The 21,476-nt window shown below is 40.4% G+C and overlaps 1 long non-coding RNA gene across 1 annotated transcript; it reads left to right on the forward strand.

Annotated features, from left to right (window-relative positions):
- The first annotated feature begins 2,298 nt into the window (after positions 1 to 2,298).
- On the forward strand, positions 2,299 to 18,638 carry LOC136833880 (uncharacterized). The gene is made up of 2 exons (XR_010851609.1): positions 2,299 to 2,380; positions 18,096 to 18,638. It is a non-coding gene; the product is annotated as an uncharacterized lncRNA (long non-coding RNA).
- The last annotated feature ends 2,838 nt before the right edge of the window (positions 18,639 to 21,476 follow it).

A 21,476-nucleotide genomic window follows, 5' to 3' on the forward strand; every position in this document is an offset into this window, starting at 1 on the left:
AACATTACTCTTAATTCATGAAAGATATTTATTTTCAAATTTTACATCAACATGACGAGTATAAAGACTTGAAATCTTATTAAATCTTCGAAAAATCTCTTTCAAAATTCACATAGTAGTGACAAATGGCAATAATACTTCAAGTCATAGGACAGTAAACAAAAAAGCCACCAATCAACAAGGAAAATGATGACATCATTAACAGCCAATGAAAGTCCAGAATCATTCTCGCCAAAAATGATTACTTATGAGGTATCTCACGGCTTATGCGTTGCTGTTTGCGAATTTTTGACACTAGTGGATTTTGAGGGCAAAAGTTGAGTTTTTCAGATGTTCATTTTGATTATCATTGGAGTTTAAAAATAATACTTATCTCGTCTGTTTTGGTTAATATTCATTTAGATTTTGCAAAAGAATATTACTTTTGGTTTCACTGATTAATGTCTTTCCGTTTATTGCGTCACCTTAACTGAATGGCGTCCTGGGGGAATTATTCCTTATTTCGGATAATAATAATAACAATACAATAATAAAAATAATTGTATTTTGTCATAAAAAATTATTTCTGCTCTAAAACTAGTGATAATAACCCATCAAAATCTATTTGATAAAGTGTACTGCGTATTCTTTCTCCATAGCAGAGGTTTTGTGATATACAGTATATATAATATATATATATATATATATATATATATATATATATATATATATATATATATATATATATATATATATAAGAAGATTGTTTGTATATTTGTTCGGATTCTATAGAAATCCAAACCGCTTCACAGACCCAGACAAAATTTAACTAAAATTCAAACCCCTACCCCGTCACAGACATACAAACACAGACAAAACAAATGAAATTTTCGTTTTTAGTCCACCTTTTCTTCATTAACGTTATGGGAGTCACCAGTAGCTTGGGTGGAAAGCTCCAGTTTTTCTTCCAGGTCTTATAATCAGTTGGAACATCAAAGCCTTGAGAAAATTAATTCAGAAAATTCCTTATTTAACGAATTAGGCGTCAATAATAATGTAAATAATTATTATTATTAGTTATAAATGATTATTGTTAGTTGGTTAAAAAAGTCAGGGAATGTCTTAAAGAGGAGATAAGGATTCGGTTTTGCTAAATAAATCATAAAAAGTATCACTGGAACACCTACAACAGAATTTTGGATACGTTTTGATTTTTGTCTCTGGTAACACTGCAGAGTGCGGATCTTCAGACAGAGCTTTTCCACCAAACTGTGGTTATATCCGCTCAAGTTTGTAAACATCAGCGTCAGGATAATTGGAGAAACTCCTAAAATAAGGTAAGATAAAGTATCTGTGCTTGCCAACGTCTATATACCCAATTTCAGTAGTTATTCTCGTGATTTTACTTGAAATGCAAAAGTTTAGTTAAAAGCCGGCAAAATTTTGCAAGTTGCCAATAAGATTCCAGCCAGCCATTTTTGCATACAAACCATTTTTGGGGTTTTTCATGCAAAAATGCAAAGGAAATGAGAGGAGCACTAAAATAACAACAACCTAAAGTAAACTAAGATTGTGTACTGGTTACAATTTTGCTGTATTATCTATGTAGAGTGGGGTGGGGGGCATTTTGTCTTACCTTATAAGTCGTAATTTGATTAATTTTGTATTTATCATTTGCGCATAGTGTTTATGGGGTTCAGTATAAAGAGAATGAAGAGCTCTTTTATAAAAATTTAGGTTACAATTTCATATCGTGCATTGGCTACTTATAAAATACCAAAAAGCCTAGAACCTAAGGCCATTGGCCCGGCTTAAGGGTAGGCTTAAATTCGGCAATTTTCTTAGGATATTTGCTTAGGTAAGTATGCAGTTTTCATATTCAGTTGCATGCAATAAAAATCTTAGATAAGGTGAAATGTGAAGGTATATTAGTTTTCATGGTTTTACACAATATTAGAGTTTACGTAACAGCCAAGGCCTTATGCCAGCACCCTAACTAAGGGGTAAGTTCAAATGCGGCCAGTAACGTTCATATTTACGATTTTAGTAGGTTTTTTCATTTTTTTACACTCAAAAACCAGAGTTTAGGTAGGCAGTCATGAACCTTAGGCTACCACCCTAGGTTAGAGTGGTCATGTTAAACGTAATTTTCATATTCAGTTGCACAGAATTGCATGAACTATCGGCATTTAAAGGTGCCAAATCTCAGGTAAATTCAATTATGAAGGCATTGTCTTTTTAAAAATGCCTGCGCATTTAAATGCTCATATTTAAATTATTTGTAAACCTTAAAATAACCGTGTTTAATTTTTTTTCCCCAGAGAACCTCCAACTGGCGATTAGACTGCGCTCTCCCACCAAACCATATAATTTATAACTTCGGGAAACTTCTAAAATAAAGGTAAGATAAAGTAATCTGTATTTGAAGGCGTAAAATTTTTTAGTTAAATATGGAGGCATTTAAAATATGCCCTCTTGGGCCTTTTGTTTAGGTTTAGGGGTGACTCCTGGGTCTCTTTTATTACTTAGTTTCGGCTATTTTTTTTTTAGGCCACTTGCATATTCAATTGCGTAGGATTCCATGCAATGCCCATATATGCAATTTCAGCAGTTTTCATGGTTTCACACGAAGTCAGAAGAGTTTAGGTTGAGAGACTACGGTCTAGGCCAGTACCCTAGCTTCGAGGTTAATTCAAATACGGTCATTCTCTTATGCCATTTGCATGTTCCACTGTAAAGGATTGCATGCAACGTCTGTAGCCTACATGCAATTTCAGTAGCTATCTTCCTGGTTTTACGTGAAATAGATGAGTTTAGGGAGACCCTAGGACCTAGGCCAGCACCCTACGGGTTAGTTCATGTGCAGTCATTTTCTTAGTCCACTTGGATATTCAATTGTATAGGATTGCATACAATGCGTATATACAGAATTTCAGTAGTTATTTTCCTGGTTTTATCCGAAACAGGAGTTTAGATAAGAGCCTAGGACCCTAGGTCAGCAGCCTAGCTTAGGGGTTAGATCAAATGAGGCCATTCTCTTAGGCCACTTGCATATTCAGTTGTATAGGATTGCTTGCAATCCCTGTATACAGAATTTCAGTAGTTATTTTCATGGTTTCACACAAAATAGAAGAGTTTCGAATAGAACCTAGGACTCTAGGCCAGCACCCTAAGCTTAGGGGTTAGATCAATTGGTCATTCTCTTATGCCACTCTCATATTCCACTGGATAGGATTACATGTAATGTCTATATATGCAATTTCAGCAGTTGTTTTGTTGGTTTATGCAAAATAGAAGAATTTAGATTAAGAGCATAGTACTCCAGGCCAGCACCCTTGCTTAGGGGTTAGTTCAAATGTGGTCGTTTTCTAAGGCCACTTGCATATTCACTTGCAAAAGATTGCATACAACACTATATGCAATTTCAGCAGTTATTTTCATGGTTTCACACGAAATAGGTTTAGGGAGACCCTAGGACCCTAGGCCAGCTCCCTAGCTTAGGGGTTAGATTCAAATGTTGGTCATTTTCTTAGGTCAATTGCATATTCAGTTGTATGGGATTGCATGCAACATCAGTATTTCAATAGTTATTTTCATGGTTTTACACAAAGTAGAAGAGTTTAGGAGACCCTAGGACCCTAGGCCAGCGTCCTAATTTTCTGGTTAGTTCAAATGCGGCCATTTTCTCAGGCCACTTGCGTATTCAAATGTATAGGATTGTATGTAATGCCTATATATGCAATTTCGGTAATTATTTTCATGGTTTCACACAAAATAAAGTTTAGGCAAGACCTAACGACCCTAGGCCAGCTCACTAGCTAAGAGTTTAGTTCAAATGTAGTCATTTTCTTAAGCCACTTGCATATTGCATTGTATAGGATTACAGGCAGTGACTGTATATGGAGTTTCAGCAATTATTTCCCCGGTTTATGCAAAATATAGAGTTTCGATAAGGAGCCTAGGACCCTAGCCCAGCGCCCTAGCTTAGGGGTTAGTTCAGATGTCATTTTCTTACGCCACATGCATATTCAATTGCATAGGATTGTATGCTATGGCTATATATGCAGTTTCAGTAGTTATTTTCCTGGTTTCACACAAATAAAGTTTAGGCAAGACCCAACGACCCTAGGCCAGCACACCAGTTTAAAGGTTAGTTCAAATGTGGTCATTTTCTTAGGCCACTTGCATATTCAGCCGTATAGGATTGCATGCAATGCCTGTATACTGAATTTCAGTAGTTATTTTCCTGGTTTCACACAAAATAGTAGAGTTTAGAGAAGAGCCTAGGACCTAGGCCAGCACCCTAGCTTTAGGGTTAGATCAGTTGAGGTCATTCTCTTAGGCCACTTGCATATTCCATTGTATAGGATTACACACAATGTTTATATGCAGAATTTCAGTAGTTATTTTCCTGGTTTTATACGAAATAGAAGAGTTTAGATAAGAGCCTAGGCCAGTACCTTAGCTTCGAGGTTAATTCAAATACGGTCATTCTCTTATGCCATTTGCTTATTCCACTGTATAGGATTGCATGCAATGTCTGTACTGTACATGCAATTTCAGTATATAGTTATTTTCTTGGTTTTACATGAAATAGATGAGTTTAGGGAGACCTTAGGGCCTAGGCCAGCCCCCTACCTTATGGGTTAGATCATGTGCAGCCATTTTCTTAGTCCACTTGCATATTCAATTGTGAAGGATTGTATACAGTGCATATATACAGAATTTCAGTAGTTATTTTCCTGGTTTCATCCGAAACAGGAGTTTAGATAAGAGCCCTAGGACCTAGGGCCAGCACATTAGCTAGGGAGTTAGATCAATTGAGGTCATTCTCTTGGCCTTGCATATTCAGTTAGTATAGAGTTACATGCAATCCCTGTATACGGGAATTTCATTAGTAATTTTCCTGGTTTCACACAAAATAGAAGAGTTTAGAATAGAACCTAGGACCCTAGGCCAGTACCCTAGCTTAGGGGTTAGATCAGTTGAGGTCATTCTCTTATGCCACTTGCATATTCCACTGTATAGGATTATATGTAATACCTATATATGCAGTTTCAGCAGTTTTGTTGGTTTACACAAAATAGAAGAGTTTAGGTTAAGAGCCTAGTACTCTAGACCAGCACCCTTGCTTAGGGGTTAGTTCAAATGTGGTAATTTTTCTTGGGCCACTTTGCATATTCACTTGCAAAAGGATTGCATGCAACGCCTGTATATGCAACTTCAGCAGTTATTTTCATGGTTTCACACGAAATATTTGTCTAGGGAGACCCTAGGCCAGCTCCCTAGCTTAGGGGTTAGTTGAAATGTGGTAACTTTCTTAGGTCAGTTGCATATTCATTTGTATAGGATTGCATGCAACATCTATTCCAATAGTTATTTTCATGGTTTTGAAATAGAAGAGTTTAGGGAGACCCTACGCCAGCGTCCTATATTTTGGGTTAGTTCAAATGCGGCCATTTTCTTAGGCCACTTGCATATTCAAATGTGTAGGATTGTGTGTAATGCCTATATATGAAATTTCAGTAGTTATTTTTCCTGGTTTCACACAAAAAATAGTTTAGCGAGACCAACGACCCTAGACCAGCACACTTTAGCGTATAGGTTAGTTCAAATGTAGTCATTTTCTTAAGCCACTTACAAATTCAATTATATGGATTGCATGCAATCACTGTATACGGAATTTCAGTAGTGGTTTTTCTGGTTTAACTCAAAATAGAAGTGTTGATAAGAGCCTAGGACACCAGGCCAGCACCGTAGCTTAGGGGTTAGATCAATTGAGGTCATTCTCTTAGGCTACTTGCATATTCCATTGTATAGGATTACAGGCAATGCCTGTATATGGAATTTCAGCAGTTATTTTCCTGGTTTATGCAAAATAGAGTTTCGGTTAAGAGACTAGGAACCTAGCCCAGCACCCTAGCTAAGGGGTTAGTTCAGATGTGGTAATTTTCTTAGGCCACATGCATAATCAATTGTATCGGATTGTATGCAGTTAAGTTAATATATATATATATATATATATATATATATATATATATATATATATATATATATATATATATATATAGATAGATAGATAGATAGATAGATAGATAGATAGATAGATAGATAGATAGATGAAGATAGATAGATAGATAGATAGATAGATAGATAGATAGATATAGATATATATAGGTAGATATATATAGGTAGATATATATAGGTAGATATGTATAGATAGATATATATAGATAGATATATAAGATAGATATATATAGATAGATATATATATATATATATATATATATATATATATATATATATATATATATATATATATATATATATATATAATGCAATTTCAGTAGTTATTTTCATGGTTTCACACAAAGTTTTAGGCAAGACCCAATGACCCTAGGCCAGCACACTAGCTTAGAGGTTATTCAAATGTAATTTTCTTAAGTCACTTGCAAATTCAATTATATAGGATTGCATGCAATGCCAGTGTACGGAATTTCAGTAGCTATTTTCCTGGTGTCACACAAAATAGTAGAGTTTAGAGAAGAGCCTAGGACCCTAGGCCAGCACCTTAGCTTTGGGGTTAGATCAGTTGAGGTCATTCTCTTAGGCTACTTGCATATTCCATTGTATAGGATTACACGCAATGCCTATATGCAGAATTTCAGTAGTTATTTTCCTGGTTTTATACGAAATAGAAGAGTTTAGATAAGAGGCTAGGACCCTAGGCCAGCAGCCTAGCTTAGGGGTTAGATCAGCTGAGGTCATTCTCTTATGCCATTTGCATATTTCATTGTATAGGATTGCATGAGGTGCCTGTATATGCAATTTCAGCAGTTATTTTGTTGGTTTACACAAAATAGAAGAGTTTAGGTAAAGAGCCAAGTACTCTAGGCTAGCACCCTAGCGTAGGGGTTAGTTCAAATGCGGTCATTTTCTTAGGCCACTTGCAAACTCACTTTCATAGGATTACATGCAACGTCTATGCATGCAATTCCAGCAGTTATTTTCCTGGTTTCACACGAAATAGTAGAAGAGCTTAGCCAAGACCCTACGACCCTGGGCCAGTACCCTAGCTTCGAAGTTAGATCAAATGTGGCCATTTTCTTAGGCCATTTGCATATTCAATTGTATAGTATTGCATGCAATGCCCATATATTCAATTTCAGCAGTTACTTTCACGGTTTCACACGAAATAGAAGTGTTTGATTACAGAGCCTGGGATCTAGCCAGTACCTAGTTTAGGTTAGTTCAATGTAATTAGCCACTTGCGCAATCCATTGTATAGGACGTATGCACTGCCTGTATATTCAATTTCAGTAGTTATTTTCATGGTTTCTCACGAAATGAGTTTAGGTAAGACCCCACGACCTTAGGCCAGCACCCTAGCTTAGGGATTAGTACAAATTGGGTTATTTATCTTAGGCCACTTACATTATCAACTGTATAGGATTGCGTGAATCATCTATATATGCAATTTCAGTAGTTATTTTTATGGTTTCACATGAAATATTAGAGTTTAGGTAAGACCTAAAGCCTAGGCCAGCAACATAGCTTAGAGTTAGTTCAATGTGATCATTTCCTAGCCACATGCATATTCCATTGTATAGGATTGTGGCGCAACATCTATATATGCAATTTCAGTACTTTCATGGTTTGTTCATGAAACTTACCTGTCATATATATAGCTGTATTCTCCTCGAATTTCAAAACTTACGACACACGGAGTGGGAGTCCAGGTGGTTAGTACCCATTCCCGCCGCTGGGAGGCGGATATCAGAACCATTCCATTTTCTATTCAGATTTTCTCTGTCGCGGTGTTGTCAACACCTGTTGTCTGCACCTCCGTCATAGGATTTGCTTTTTGCTTAAGTATCTGATTGTCTTTTGGTATTTTGACTTTGGATCGGCAGATCGGCATACGCTTTTTTTGACTTTTCTTTGGTTTTGATTTGATTTGAATTAGACTATCATTATGTCTGGGTCTAGCTCTGCTAGTTACCGTGTGTGTGTGATGTCTGAGTGTAAGGTGAGGTTGCCGAAAGCTGCGGTTGACCCTCACACTGTATGTTCTAACTGTAGGAAGCATATATGCATGTTGAATGATAGGTGTGATGAATGTGCTTCTTTGACTGAAAATGAATGAGAGCGTATGATAAATATGTGAGGAAGTTGGGCGTGATCGAGCTGAGGAGGTCTTCCTCCAGGAGTGCTTCTCTTTGCGGAAGTGTTGATGTCGGCCCTAACTCCCTGTACCTTTAGAACCTAACCCTGGTTTTGTCTCCAGCCCCTGAGATCGTGCCAGTGGAGACTAATATGCTTTCCGCCATGATGGAATCGATTAGTGCATTAGAATCTAAGGTGTCAGCTCTCCAAGAAAAGTGTTGTGAAGTGACTAGGTGCCCCAGTGCAGTGGAGGGGGCGTCAGACCGGCCCCCATCATGCCTCTAGGCCTGGACCTCTGCTGGACTCCCAGGACTCAGGAGAGAGCATGTCGGCCGAAGGAGGGTGAGGGAACCCCACGGTCTGGCGTCCCTCGGCAGGTCTGAAGACGTTTCCCAGGCTGCCCAGGCGCGAGCTCGTGCTCGTGTCCTGAAGGACTGCTTCGTCTTCTGACACGTCCTCCCCACGCAGGGGGTTGGAACCGTCAGGTAGACTCTCGCCCTCTTAAGAGAAGCTTTAGGGAGGAGGACGCTTCACGTCCTCTCTCTCTACTCTGTGCTCCTCGCCAGAGTTTGTGAATGGTTCCCCATAAAAGAAGTACAGGGCGTCATCCGAAGAAGACGTGTTTGAGCGTCGCTCAGAGACAGAGCTCTCCCTCCTCAAGAAGAGGTTAGGGCGTCCTCGTCCTCTTCCTCCAGGTTACGTAATTCTCCAGAGAGGCGTCGCCAACGAGGACCCTTATTGCCTCCATGCAGCAGCAACTCTCCTCATTCATTGCAGAGAGAGTCCAGGTCCATTACTCGTCGGAAGGATGTTAGACTTCCAGTGAAGAGATCTAGGCGTTCTCCTTCTCCTGCTCCTCGTTCGTCACCTTCGTCTGCTTCGCCTGCTGGGTCGTGGAAGGAACTCTAGGCTCTCGTCCCCGGAGGTGTTGGGAGGACCCGTCTTGGCGTCACCCCAGGGCGTCCTCCCTCCCTTCGTTCTGGCGTCACGTTCACCTTTTTTGTTGATGGCGCTTCGTCAGGCTCCCATCCTCGTGGCGCTCTAAGGGGCCGATCCTGACGTTCGTCATGCTGCCAGGCGTGGCGCTCTAAGGGGCGATCTGGCGTTCGATCATGCCAGGCGTGGCCTTTCGATTGGGCGCTCAAGAAGCTCGTCATGCTGCCAGGCGTGGCGCCCGTTAAGCGTTCGCGGCTCCCTTCAAGGCGTTCCACCTGCCGTTGCTGTCGTCTCGTGTGGATTCCTGGTTCTCCTGCTGCTTTGCACGCCAGTTCCTCTTCAGCAGAGGTCCCCGGCGTGTTTCCTCTCCAACTCTCTCTGCACTTCCCGCCCGATGTTGGAGATGAAGCTCCAGGACTTCGAGTCTGAAGAAGATTAAGGATCAGTCTCGTCGTCGGACTACCAGATTCTCGTCAAGCTTTTGAAGGAATTGTTTCCCGACAAGTTTCTGCCGGCAGTACCTCTCTCCTCCTTCTCAACTGACTTCGACTAAGTCTAGAAAGCCCGGGATTTCTGAAGATGACTAAATCGCTTTCCACTAAGCGGGGCCTTCAAAGAAAGTCCATTTGTGGATGGACTCCCAAAGCTCAAGAAAGTCTTCTTTCGCCCTTCCCCCTTCAAGGCTCTCAGGTAAGCGGCGTGTGGTATGAGACCGGAGAAGACGGAAACGCCGTCTTCCTTCCTCATCTAAGGAGACTTCGCCTCTCTCGTTGATTCGGTAGGAGGTCTCATCTGTCGACGACCAGGTTCCCTGGACTCTTACGGAGATGGACCATCTTTTGAAGGGCCTTTTCAAGACGCTAAGTTTTCAACTTCCTTGACTGGTGTCTTGGAGCTTTGGACCTTAAGTCTCGGAGTCAGGACTTCGATCTCGCCTTGCCGGACCTTTCCGAGCATCTTGTCTTGCATGGACAAAGGCGGTCGAGATAGTTCTGACGAATTGGCCTCGCACTTTGCGACTGGGTGCTCAGAAGAGGTCACTCCTCTGCGGTTTACCGCCCACGAAGTCGTCTCCTTGGCACAGAAAGGAGAACTGTTGTTTGCTCCCCTTTCTAGTCATCTTTTCCCGGCTTCGATGGTAAGGACATCGCTGCAAGCTTGCAGAGAAGACCACACAGGACCTGTTGGCACAGTCATCAGCGCCCTGCGGTTCCCGTGACCTCGACGAGCGTCAACCCGTCGGCAGTCACCCAAGATGAAGAAGCCCTTTTCGTGCGGATCATCTTCAAAGCCTTCTTCCCGAGGAAAAAGAACCTCTCGAGAGGAAAAGCCTTTGCAGAGAGTGTAGGGGCAAGAAGTGATGTGATTCTCCTCCAGATACCCGGTGGGTGCCAGGCTTCTTGCATTTGCCGAGGCCTGGAAAGTGAGAGGGGCAGACAGTTGGTCCCTTTCGGTTTTAGAGAAAGGATACAAGATCCCTTTCCTTTCTCCCCTCTCCCTTGCCTTTCGCCCTTGGACCTCTCTCCGTCGTACGGTCCAGAGAAACAAGAGATCCTGTACGACCTGCTTGCAAATGCTCGTCAAGAGAGCAGTAGAACAGGTCTTAGACCTGGATTCCCGGCTTCTACAACAGGCTGTTCCTGGTCCCAAACAGTCGGGAAGTTGTAGACCTGTGTGGATGTCAGCAGCCTGAACCGCTTCGTCGTGAAAGAAACTTTCAAGATGGAGACGGCTCAGTCTGTTCTAGAGCCTTAAGACCGGGGGATTGGATGGTATCCCTCGACCTTCAGGACGCGTACTTCCACGCACCGATACATCCTCAGTCAAGGAAGTTCCTGAGGTTCGTCTTGAAGGGAAAGGTGTATCAATTCAGAGCTCTTTGCTTTGGCCTGTCCACAGCTCCCATGATTTTCACCGTCATCATGAGGAATGTAGCAAGGTGGCTGCATCTGACAGGCATACGTGTGTCGCTCTACTTGGACGACTGGCTGATTCGAGCGTCATCGAGGGAGAGGTGTCTGGAGGATCTACAAGCAGCTTTGAACCTGACGAAAGAACTCGGCCTGCTGGTCGGCTTCGAAAAGTCACACCTGACCCCAACACAGTCCATCGTGTATCTGGGGATTCAGATGGACTCAGTGGCTTTTCGGGCTTTTCCGTCCCTCGAACGTCAACAGCTGTGCTACATGAAAGTCCCTAGCCTTCCTAGGGAAAGAAACATGTTCGGTGAGGAGTGGATGAGTCTGCTGGGGACCATTTCCTCACTGGAAAAGTTTGTTTCCCTAGGGAGACTACATCTCAGGCCTCTTCAGTTCTTCCTGCAAGACAACTGGGAAGACAAGGAAAATCTCGAAAGTTGTCTCTCAAACTTTCCCTCGAGGTGAAGGAGCATCTCAGGTGGTGGTTGGATCCTCGAAGCTTTCAGAAGGCGTGTCCCTCAGCCTTCCGAACCCCGACCTAGTGTTGTTCTCCGACTCGTCAATGTCGGGTGGGGAGCAACATTGGGGAAGAGAGAAGTGTCAGGCACCTGGAGGGGAACAGGTGACCTGGCATATCAATATGAAAGAATTAGGGCGATTCTTCTAGCCCTTCGATTCTTCAAGATCAAGTGTCGGTCGCACAGTCCAGGTAAACGCGGACAATACCACAGCTCTAGCTTACCTGAAAAAGCAGGGAGGCACTCATTCTCGTTCCCTGTTCGTCCTTGCGAAAGAGATCCTGTTGTGGGCGAGTTCCAGGAGCGTTCGATCCTGACGAGGTTTGTAGCAGGCGTTCAGAACGTGAGAGCGGACCTGCTAAGTCGTCGTCTTCAACTGCTCCCGACAGAGTGGACTCTGAACCAGGAGGTGTGTCAAAACTGTGGGGTTTATGGGGTCGACCCTTAGTAGACCTGTTTGCAACATCGAAGAACAACAGGCTTCCGCTCTACTCTCTCTGTCCTGGATCCAGGAGCAGTATCAATAGACGCCCTTCTTTGGGACTGGTCTCGTCTGGACCTCCCACGCTTTCCCCTCCCTTCAAGATCCTGGGAGAAGTGGTCAGGAAGTTAGCGTCGTCGCAAGACACAAGGATGACTCTGATCGCTCCGTATTGGCCTTACAAGGAGTGGTTCCGGAGGTAATGTCGCTACTGCTAGACTTTCCGGTGTTGCCTCTTCGTCCAGATCTACTCAGACAGCCCCACTTGAACGATACCATCAAAACCTCTCCGCTCTCGGTCTGACTGCGTTCAGACTATCGAAATGCTGGCGAGCGAGAGGTTTTTCGAAGCAGGTGGCAAGAGCGATCGCGAGAGCCAGGAGAACATCTTCGATCGCGGTTTACCAGTCGAAGTGGGCGTATTTCGACAGTGGTGTAAGCGCAGAGGATTTCCTCTTCCTCGACCACTGTGAGCCAGATTGCAGACTTCCTTCTTTTTCTTAGGGGAAGTTCTGAAGCTGGCAGTCTCCACTATTAAGGGGATATAAGAGTATGTTGTCGGCGGTCTTTCGGCACAGAGGAATAGATATCGCCAACAATACGGACCTGCATGACCTCATTAGGTCGTTCGAGACGACTAAGGTGCATCAGTATTTGGTTCCGTCTTGGAATTTGGACGTAGTTCTTAAGTTCTGATGCAAAGCCCCTTTGAACCCCTTCATGCTGCTTCTTTGAGGGACGTAACAAAGAAGACGTTATTTTAGTTGCTCGCTACTGCAAAGAGAATCAGTGAGATTCATGCAATATCCAAGTTAATTGGTTTTAAAGGATACGATCGGTGTGCTCTCTTCAACCGTGTCGTTTCTTGCCAAGAATGAGAACCCGTCTCACCCCTGGCCCAAGTCCTTTGAAATGAAAGGTTTGGCAGGTATTCTGGGTCAGGAACCAGAAAGATTGCTATGCCCTGTTCGGGCTCTAAAGTTCTACTTGGACAAGACAGAAAGAGTCAAGAGGTCTTGCGGATAGGTTATGGTGCTCGGTGAGAAGACCTGGCGTCCCCATGTCAAAAGAATGCGCTGGCTTTTCTTCTTGGGGTCCACCATTCAAGAAGCGCATAAAAGTTGTCAGGAGAGTGACTTCGAACTTTTGAAAGTTAAGGCGCATGAGGTTCGGGCTGTTGCAACGTCAGTAGCCTTTCAAAAAGAACATGGCTCTGAACGATATTATGAATGCCACCTATTGGAGAAGTCATTCTGTGTTCGCCTCTCATTACCCTAAAGGACGTAAGAACAGTGTATGAGTCTTGCTGTTCATTGGGACCTTACGTTTCGGCTGGTACGATCTTGGGGAAGGAGGCAGTACCCATCCTATCCTGTAATGTATGGTTAGGAATAGTTTTAAAATTTTTTTGGTTGTGTTTTTTTTTGGTTGTGGGGTAGACTGTGGGGGCAGTCTTCCCTTTCCTTAGTTTTTAACTAGTCACGATGTTTGGTAGGCCAGGTGGTTATTTTTGTCTCTTTTGCTTCCTTCTTGGGGCTATGATCTGGTCACATAGTGGTCACGTCCCCGTTGGCAGATCATCTGGAACTCTCCAACCATATAGGTCTCTACCTCGTTGGAAACTCAGTAAAGCAGACACAGACTTGGGTGACAGTAATCACGAAGTCAGCTATGCTAAAGGTAAGGGAACCAAGATGTGTAATCATCTACATTGTTTTTTTTTCTCAATCCTATGCTGTCTCTGCCCACTCAATGGTGCGATTCAGCTATATATATATCTGACAGGTAAGTTTCATGAACAAAATGATATTTTAATGATAAAATAAGGTTTGTTCATACTTACCTGGCAGATATATATTCAGTGTGCCACCCTCCTCCCCTCAGGAGACAACGGCACTATGAAAATCTGAATAGAAAATGGGAATGGTTCCTGATATCCGCCTCCCAGCGGCGGGAATGGGTACTAACCACCTGGACTCCCCCACTCTGCGTATTGTCGTAAGTTTTGAATTCTGTCGGACTTCGGAGAATACAGCTATATATATATCTGCCAGGTAAGTATGAACAAACCTTATTTTATCATTAAAATATCATTTTCACACGAAATAGAAGTTTAGGTAAGACCCAAGGACCGTAGGCCAGCAGGGTTAGATCAGTTGAGGTTATTCTCTCATGCCACTTGCATATTCCATTGCATAGGATTTCATGCAATGCATATACAGTATATATATGCAATTTCAGCAGTTATTTTGTTGGTTTACACAAAATAGAAGAGTAAGAGTTCAGGTTAAGAGACTAGGATCCTTGGCCAGCACCCTTGCTTAGGGGTTAGTTCAAATGCTGTCATTTTCTTAGGCCATTTGCATATTCACTTGCATAGGATTGCATGCAATGCCTGTATATGCAATTTCAGCAGTTATTTTCATGGTTTCACGCGAAATAGAAGAGTTTAAATAAGAGCCTAAGGACACTAAGCCAGCAGCCTAGCTCAGGGGTTAGATCATTTGGTCATTCTCTTATACCACTTGCATATTCCATTATATAGGATTTCATGCAATGCCTATATATGCAATTTCAGCAGTTATTTTCCTGGTTTACACTTTACACAAAATAAGAGTTTAGGTTAAGAGCCTAGGACCCTAGGTCAGCACCCTAGCTTAGGGCTTAGTTCAAATACGGTAATTTTCTTAGGCCACTTGCATATATACTTGCATAGGATTGCATGCAAAGCCTGTATATGCAATTTCAGCAGTTTTCATGGTTTCACACGAAATAGTTTAGGAAGACCCTTCGACAATAGCGTAGTGGTTCGGTCAAATGCAGTCATTTTCTTAGGCCACTTGCATATTCAGCTGTATAGGATTGCATGGAATGCCTATATTTGCAATTTCAGGAGTTATTTTCCTGGTTTCTCACGAAATAGAGTTTAGCTTCGACCCTAGACCAGCAACCTAGCTTAGGGGCTAGTTCAAATGTGATCATTTCCCTAGGCTACATGCATATTCAATTGCAAAGGATTGTATGCAACATCTATATATGCAATTTCAGTACTTATTTTCATGGTTTCACACGAAATAGAAGTTTAGATAAGAACTTAGGCCCTAGGCCAGCAGCCTAACTTTAGTGGTTAGATCATTTGAGGTCATTCTCTTATGCCACTTGTATATTCAATTGTATAGGATTTCATGCAATGGTATATATATGCAATTTCAGCGTTTTGTTGGTTTACACAAAATAGAAGAGTTCAGGTTAAGAGCCTAGGACCCTTGGCCAGCACCCTTGCTTAGGGGTTAGTTCAAATGCTGTTATTTTCTTAGGCCACTTGCATGTGCAGCTGTATAGGATTGCATGCAATGCCTGTATATGCAATTTCAATAGTTATTTTCATGATTTCACACGAAACAGAAGTCTAGGGAAGACCCTTCCACCCTAGGCCAGCAGCCTAGCTTAGGGGTTAGTTCAAATGGGGTCATTTTCTTAAGCCACTTGCATATTTAGCTGTATAGTATTGCATGCAATGCTTATATATGCAATTTCAGCAGTTATTTTCCTGGTTTCACACGAAATAGAAGAGCTTAGGTAAGACAATACAAACATAGGCCAGCACCCTAACTTAGGGGTTAGTTCAAATGTGGCCATTTTCTTAGGCCACTTGTATATTCAATTGCATAGGATTGCATGCAGTGCCTATATACAGAATATCAATAATTGTTTTCTTGGTTTTACATGAAATAGAAGAGTTTAGATAAGAGCCTAGGACCCTAGGCCAGCAGCCTAGCTTAGGGGTTAGATCACTTGTGTCTTATGCTACTTGCATATTCCTTTGTATAGGATTTCATGCAATGCTATATGTCACAATTTCAGCATTTATTTTCCTGGTTTACACAAAATAAGAGGTTAGGTTCAGAACCTAACCTAGACTAGCTCCCTAGCATGGGGTTAGTTCAGATTCGGTAATTTTCTTTAGGCCACTTGCATGGGATTGCATGCAAGGCTTTATATGCGATTTCAGCAGTTATTTTCATGGTTTCACACGAAATAGAAGTTTATGTAAGGCCCTTCGACCCTAGCTTAGGGGTTATTTCTAATGTAGTCATTTTCTTAGGCCACTTGCATATTCACTTGCATAGGATTGCATGCAACCCTTATATAGGCAATTTCAACAGTTTTCCTGGTTTCACTCGAAATAGAAGAGTTACCTAGGACCCTAGGCCAGCACCCTAGCTTACAGGTTAGTTCAAATGCCGTAATTTTCTTAGACCACTTGCATATTCAATTCCATAGGATTGCATGTAATGTCTATATATGCAATTCCAGTAGTTATTTTACTGGTTTTACACGAAATAGAGGAGTTTATGATTGCAATCAATTGTCCAAATGTGGCCATTTTCCATGCATAGTGATCATATGCTTGCCAATTGGTTGCATTTTTCTCAGTTTTAAGGAAAAGTCCGTTTGACCCCCAAAAAACAATTGTTGAAAGATTTAAGGTAAATTAGAACCTTTATGCATTCTAACTGCTTAAGGCAAATTTGCGGTTGGTTTGGTTTAAGGTCATAAGAGTAGTGTATGGGTATATGATATATAGACACAGATAGGTAGATATGTACAGGTTAATGACTTATATTCATGTCCTGTAATGCATTAAAATATAAATATGATTCGACACTTGATGGCATTTGCCCCTTCCACCATGAACTGGCAGTTTATTGAGTTTGAACAGAACTTTCAGGCTGAATTGTCACAGGTCCAATTAAGTAGCTGGTCATTTGCTTTTACAAATAATCTGTCTTGACTGCTTTTGACGTCTTGTCCATGTTGAATGGTTCCCAGCGTTGCAGTCTCAGTCTGACATTGTTCTCTCCATGCTGTGAGTTTCTTTAACTTTCGTATATTATTAGAATGCAAGATTTTGAAAACGCAGTAAATAATTTTTCCAGGCACAATTAACGTATTTGAAAGCTTTAAAGAAGTTAAATTTTTAATGGAAGAGTTTATAAGTATTTCATCAGTATATTTCAATGGTCAGTATTAAAGAGGCTTTAGAATGAAATCTTTTGAGTAACTGAAAATTTGTTCCCTGATTTTGTATTTTGTAAACATTTCTTATTGCATATGAGCTTTTGAGGGTAATGACTTAGTGTGTATTCGAATACAAGTATGAATCATTTTAATTGTCGTTCATTTATAGACAATTACTGGTTCCTTTTCATTGAACATGAATCTTCTGTTCACTGAGTGCTTAACTAAGAGTCTCTCTCTCTCTCTCTCTCTCTCTCTCTCTCTCTCTCTCTCTCTCTCTCTCTCTCTCTCTCTCTCTCTCTTGAAATCTGCTGTTTTTCAAAGACGCTTTGAATATCTTTTATACAAAATGTTGCTGTATTCTTGTTCTTTCCCATGAAAATTCTCTCTCCTTAAATTCTGAGTTTATTGAACTAGGACAGAAGTATATCAAATTGTTTTTCGTATTGATATCTTGGTAGTAATTTGTATCTCTATTTCATTTGAGGATCAGCCTCTCTCTCTCTCTCTCTCTCTCTCTCTCTCTCTCTCTCTCTCTCTCTCTCTCTCTCTCTCTCTCTTCATATTTACTGAACTTCCAGTTATATGAAATATATTTTAGTAGGTTTGTAGTAATTTTGTAATCTTATTTTCTTTAAAAATCAACGTCTGCTCGCTTGCTCTCGTCTGATCGGCTGTTCTAACTGTACAAAACCATGCTTTAACCTGGGTGTTTCCTCTTTCTCTCTCTCTCTCTCTCTCACTCTCTCTTTCCTCCCTCCCTTTATATTTTTTTGAGCTTCCAGTATTGCGATATTACGAAATGTTTCTTTGTTCCTTTGTATATTTTTTTGAGCTTCCAGTATTGCGATATTACGAAATGTTTCTTTGTTCCTTTGAAAATTAGTCTCTCTCTCTCTCTCTCTCTCTCTCTCTCTTCTCTCTCTCTCTCTCTCTCTCTCTCTCTCTCTCTCTCTCTCTTTCATATTGAAAACTGTGTAATAAGAGACTTGACTCTTGTCTTCATTGAAAATGTTCTAAGGTTTTTGGTATAGTATTTTGTTATAGTAATGGTTTTATATCTTTATTTTACAGATTGATCCTGATGATGCAGGAGAGAGAGGACCCAGGTGATATCAAGAGAACGAGGAGAGGCAAGAGGATCGCCGGTAACCTTCGAAACCTAAATAAGAAGCCGGTAATCCAGGGCAATTAAAAAAAAAAAAACTTTTTCTGGACGCCTCAACTTAACACGCATTTTAGAATTTTTAATTTTTTTTTTTTTTTTTTTTCGTGGAGCTGCGTGGGTGCAGCCCGGATCTGGACCTGGCTGGGGTTGAGGCGGGTGTGGTGTAATGCTTCTATTTTACATGTAATTTTCTCATTGTAAATGCTATTTTCATTTTTTCATTGTAAATGCTATTTTCATTTTCTCATTGTAAATGCTATTTTCATTTTCTCATTGTAAATGCTATTTTCATTTTCTCATTGTAAATGCTATTTTCATTTTCTCATTGTAAATGCTGCTTTTCTATTTTATGTAATTCATTCTCGTTGTAATGCTTCTCTCATTTTATGTAATTTTTTATGTAAAATTTATGTAATTCTCATTCTATTTTACATAAATTATAGAAATTTTCATAATTATTTAATTACCCTGAGGAACTGAATGGTAATTCCTCATTACCTGTATAAAGATCAATGGTGGTACTGAATGATAATCAGACCGAATTTAAGTAGTTTATTTAACCAAAGGTCACACATTCATCATAGGACATATAGAGATACAGAATTGGCTGCCCAAGACAGAATATATATAGATGTTACTTCCGTGACAGCTCACTAGAGACTGACTGGCTTCCCGAGTCCACCTTATATATATATATATATATACACACACACCAGGGAAGGTTTCTATGAGTTGCCAGCTTGGGTATCTCTAGGAGAATTTTTGGAGATAGTTAAAATTAGATGGGCCGAGAAGGCAGGTTGTCCGGTGGATACGGAAGGTTGGGAAGAGCCCTTATCACCTCCTCCACGACTGGCCGGGGAGATGAGATCCCCGACTCCTGGAAAGAGAAACCATATAACGATACTTTACTTTTTGCTTAGTAATGCTAGTGGAGAATACTAGAAGCTATTACTAATGCTGATGTAATGGTACACACTACTAGCCAACCATGACATGCAGAGGATATTATGCTAATTCTCTTACACTACCACGAATTTAATACTGCTTACTAAGGCTTTGTTAATAAACAAGAATAGCTCAACTGAAAGCTGTTACTAATGCTGTGATGTAATGGTACATGTATGGGACAACCACACTAGTAATACTTCACTAGCACAAAAGTTACCATGCAAGGAAAGCTCCCGTTTACTGCTTAGTCATACTATTCAATAAAGTCAGGACAGCAGAAGAGGCAAAAATTTATATAAAAAGGCTGGTTTTTGGAAGCAGAGAAACGGAAATTTCTAGGACTGAAAGAAAGAGAAACAGTGGAAGATAACTTAGGGTAGAAACCTAAGAAAAGAACCTGTCTTTTCAACTGTTAAGAAAAACATTGATAAACGGAGAGAGAAGTAGTAGAGAAGGGATCTAGAAAAGGTGTGTGTGTGTGTGTACACAGAAATAGAGAGCATAGTATATCTAGGAATGGGAAATCTTGGGGGGGAGAGAGGTGAGATGCTGGGTGGATTGGGTACAGACATGATTTGTGTGTGCAGAAAAAATAGAGGGAAGTACAGACTGATATGGGCGTTGGGAGAGAGAAGGAGAGGATGGTTTTATAGAATTGTGTTGTAAGTAGGGAAAGATAAGGACAGAGAACATGAGAAATATATAATGGAAAGACAAAGAGAGAAAAGAGCCCAGTATAAGAAACGTGGGCAAGAGGAGTTGCGTGTGGGCAATAAAATAAAAGAGAAGAGGATTTAGAAATGACCGATTTTCAGAGTAAGAAGGGCTGAAGAGAAGAGAAGAAAGGAGAGAGAAGTATCGACTGATATTATTGATGTGTGGGGTAAAAAGTTTTAAAGTATAGAAGGAAAGGACGCTATTTTTTTTTAAACAATTGGGGAAAATACCTGAGAAGTTGGTGGTTAGAGATGTATTTTGTGTAAAGAAGATGGATTCTTTGTACTAAAGATTGGGGAGAATTACAGAGAAAAGACAGGTTGCAAACGTTTTTGAACATATAGAAAATCTCTTTTTTTATAAAGGCTGGGGAAAAGTGCAGAGAAAAGAGACAGGTTTTGTGCAAGAAAATGAGGCTATTTTTAGTATGAAGGTTCTGGAAAATAGAAAAAGAAGTTGAAAAAAAGAAAAGACAAGTTGCAAACGTTCTTGTGCAAGAGAAAAACAAGGCTATTTTAGTTTGAAGTTCTGGAAAATAGTAGAAAGATAAAATGACAGGCTACAAAAACGCTTTTGTGAAGGTTCTGGAAAATAAGAGCCATTTAGTATGAATGGTTCTGAAGGAAATAGAAGAAGAAAAAAAAAAAGACAGGTTGCAAAATGTTCTTGAAAAAGAAAAATGAGGCTATTTTAGTTTGACGGTTCTGGAAATTGTAGAGATAAAAAGACAGGCTACAAAACGTTTTGTGCAAGGAAAATAGGCCATTTTAATAGTACAGAATGGTTCTGGAAAATAGAAGAGAAAAAAAGATAGAGATAAGATTTGCAAACGTTCTTGTGCAAAGAAAATGAGGCTTTATTTTAGTTTGATTATTCTGAAATTGTAGATAAAGATGTTTATAAACGTTTTCTTGTGTGAAGAAAATATGGCCATTTAAAAGAATACTTATTCTGAAAATAGAAGAGAAAGATAGGTTGCAAACGTTCTTAGCAAGAAAAATGAGGTCATTTTAGTTTGATTTATTCTGGAAAATTGTAGAGATAAAAGACAAGCTATGCAATGCTTGGTGTGCAAGGAAAATAAGGCCATTTTTAGTAAGGAATGGTTCGGAAAATAGAAGAGAAAAAAGACAGAAGGTAAACAAGTTCTGTGCAAGAAAATGAGGTTATTTTAGTTTGATTATTCTGAAATGTAGAGAGTTAAAGATATACAAACGCTTTTGTGTAAGGAAAATAAGACCATTTTAGTATGAATGGTTCTGGAAAATAGAAGAGAAAAAAAAGACAGGTTGCAAACGTTCTTGTGCAAGAAAAATGAGGCTATTTTAGTTTGACGGTTCTGGAAAATTGTAGAGATAAAAGACAGGCTACAAAACGCTTTTGTGCAAGGAAAATAAGGCCATTTTAGTATGAATGGTTCTGGAAAATAGAAGAGAAAAAAAAGACAGGTTGCAAACGTTCTTGTGCAAGAAAAATGAGGCTATTTTAGTTTGACGGTTCTGGAAAATTGTAGAGATAAAAGACAGGCTGCAAAACGCTTTTGTGCAAGGAAAATGAGGCAATTTTTGTATGAAGGTTCTGGAAAATCGCAGAGAAAAAAAAGAGAGACTGCAAACGTT

Source organism: Macrobrachium rosenbergii, chromosome 52 (assembly GCF_040412425.1).
Source record: "Macrobrachium rosenbergii isolate ZJJX-2024 chromosome 52, ASM4041242v1, whole genome shotgun sequence".
NCBI classification, from domain to species: Eukaryota; Metazoa; Arthropoda; class Malacostraca; order Decapoda; family Palaemonidae; genus Macrobrachium; species Macrobrachium rosenbergii.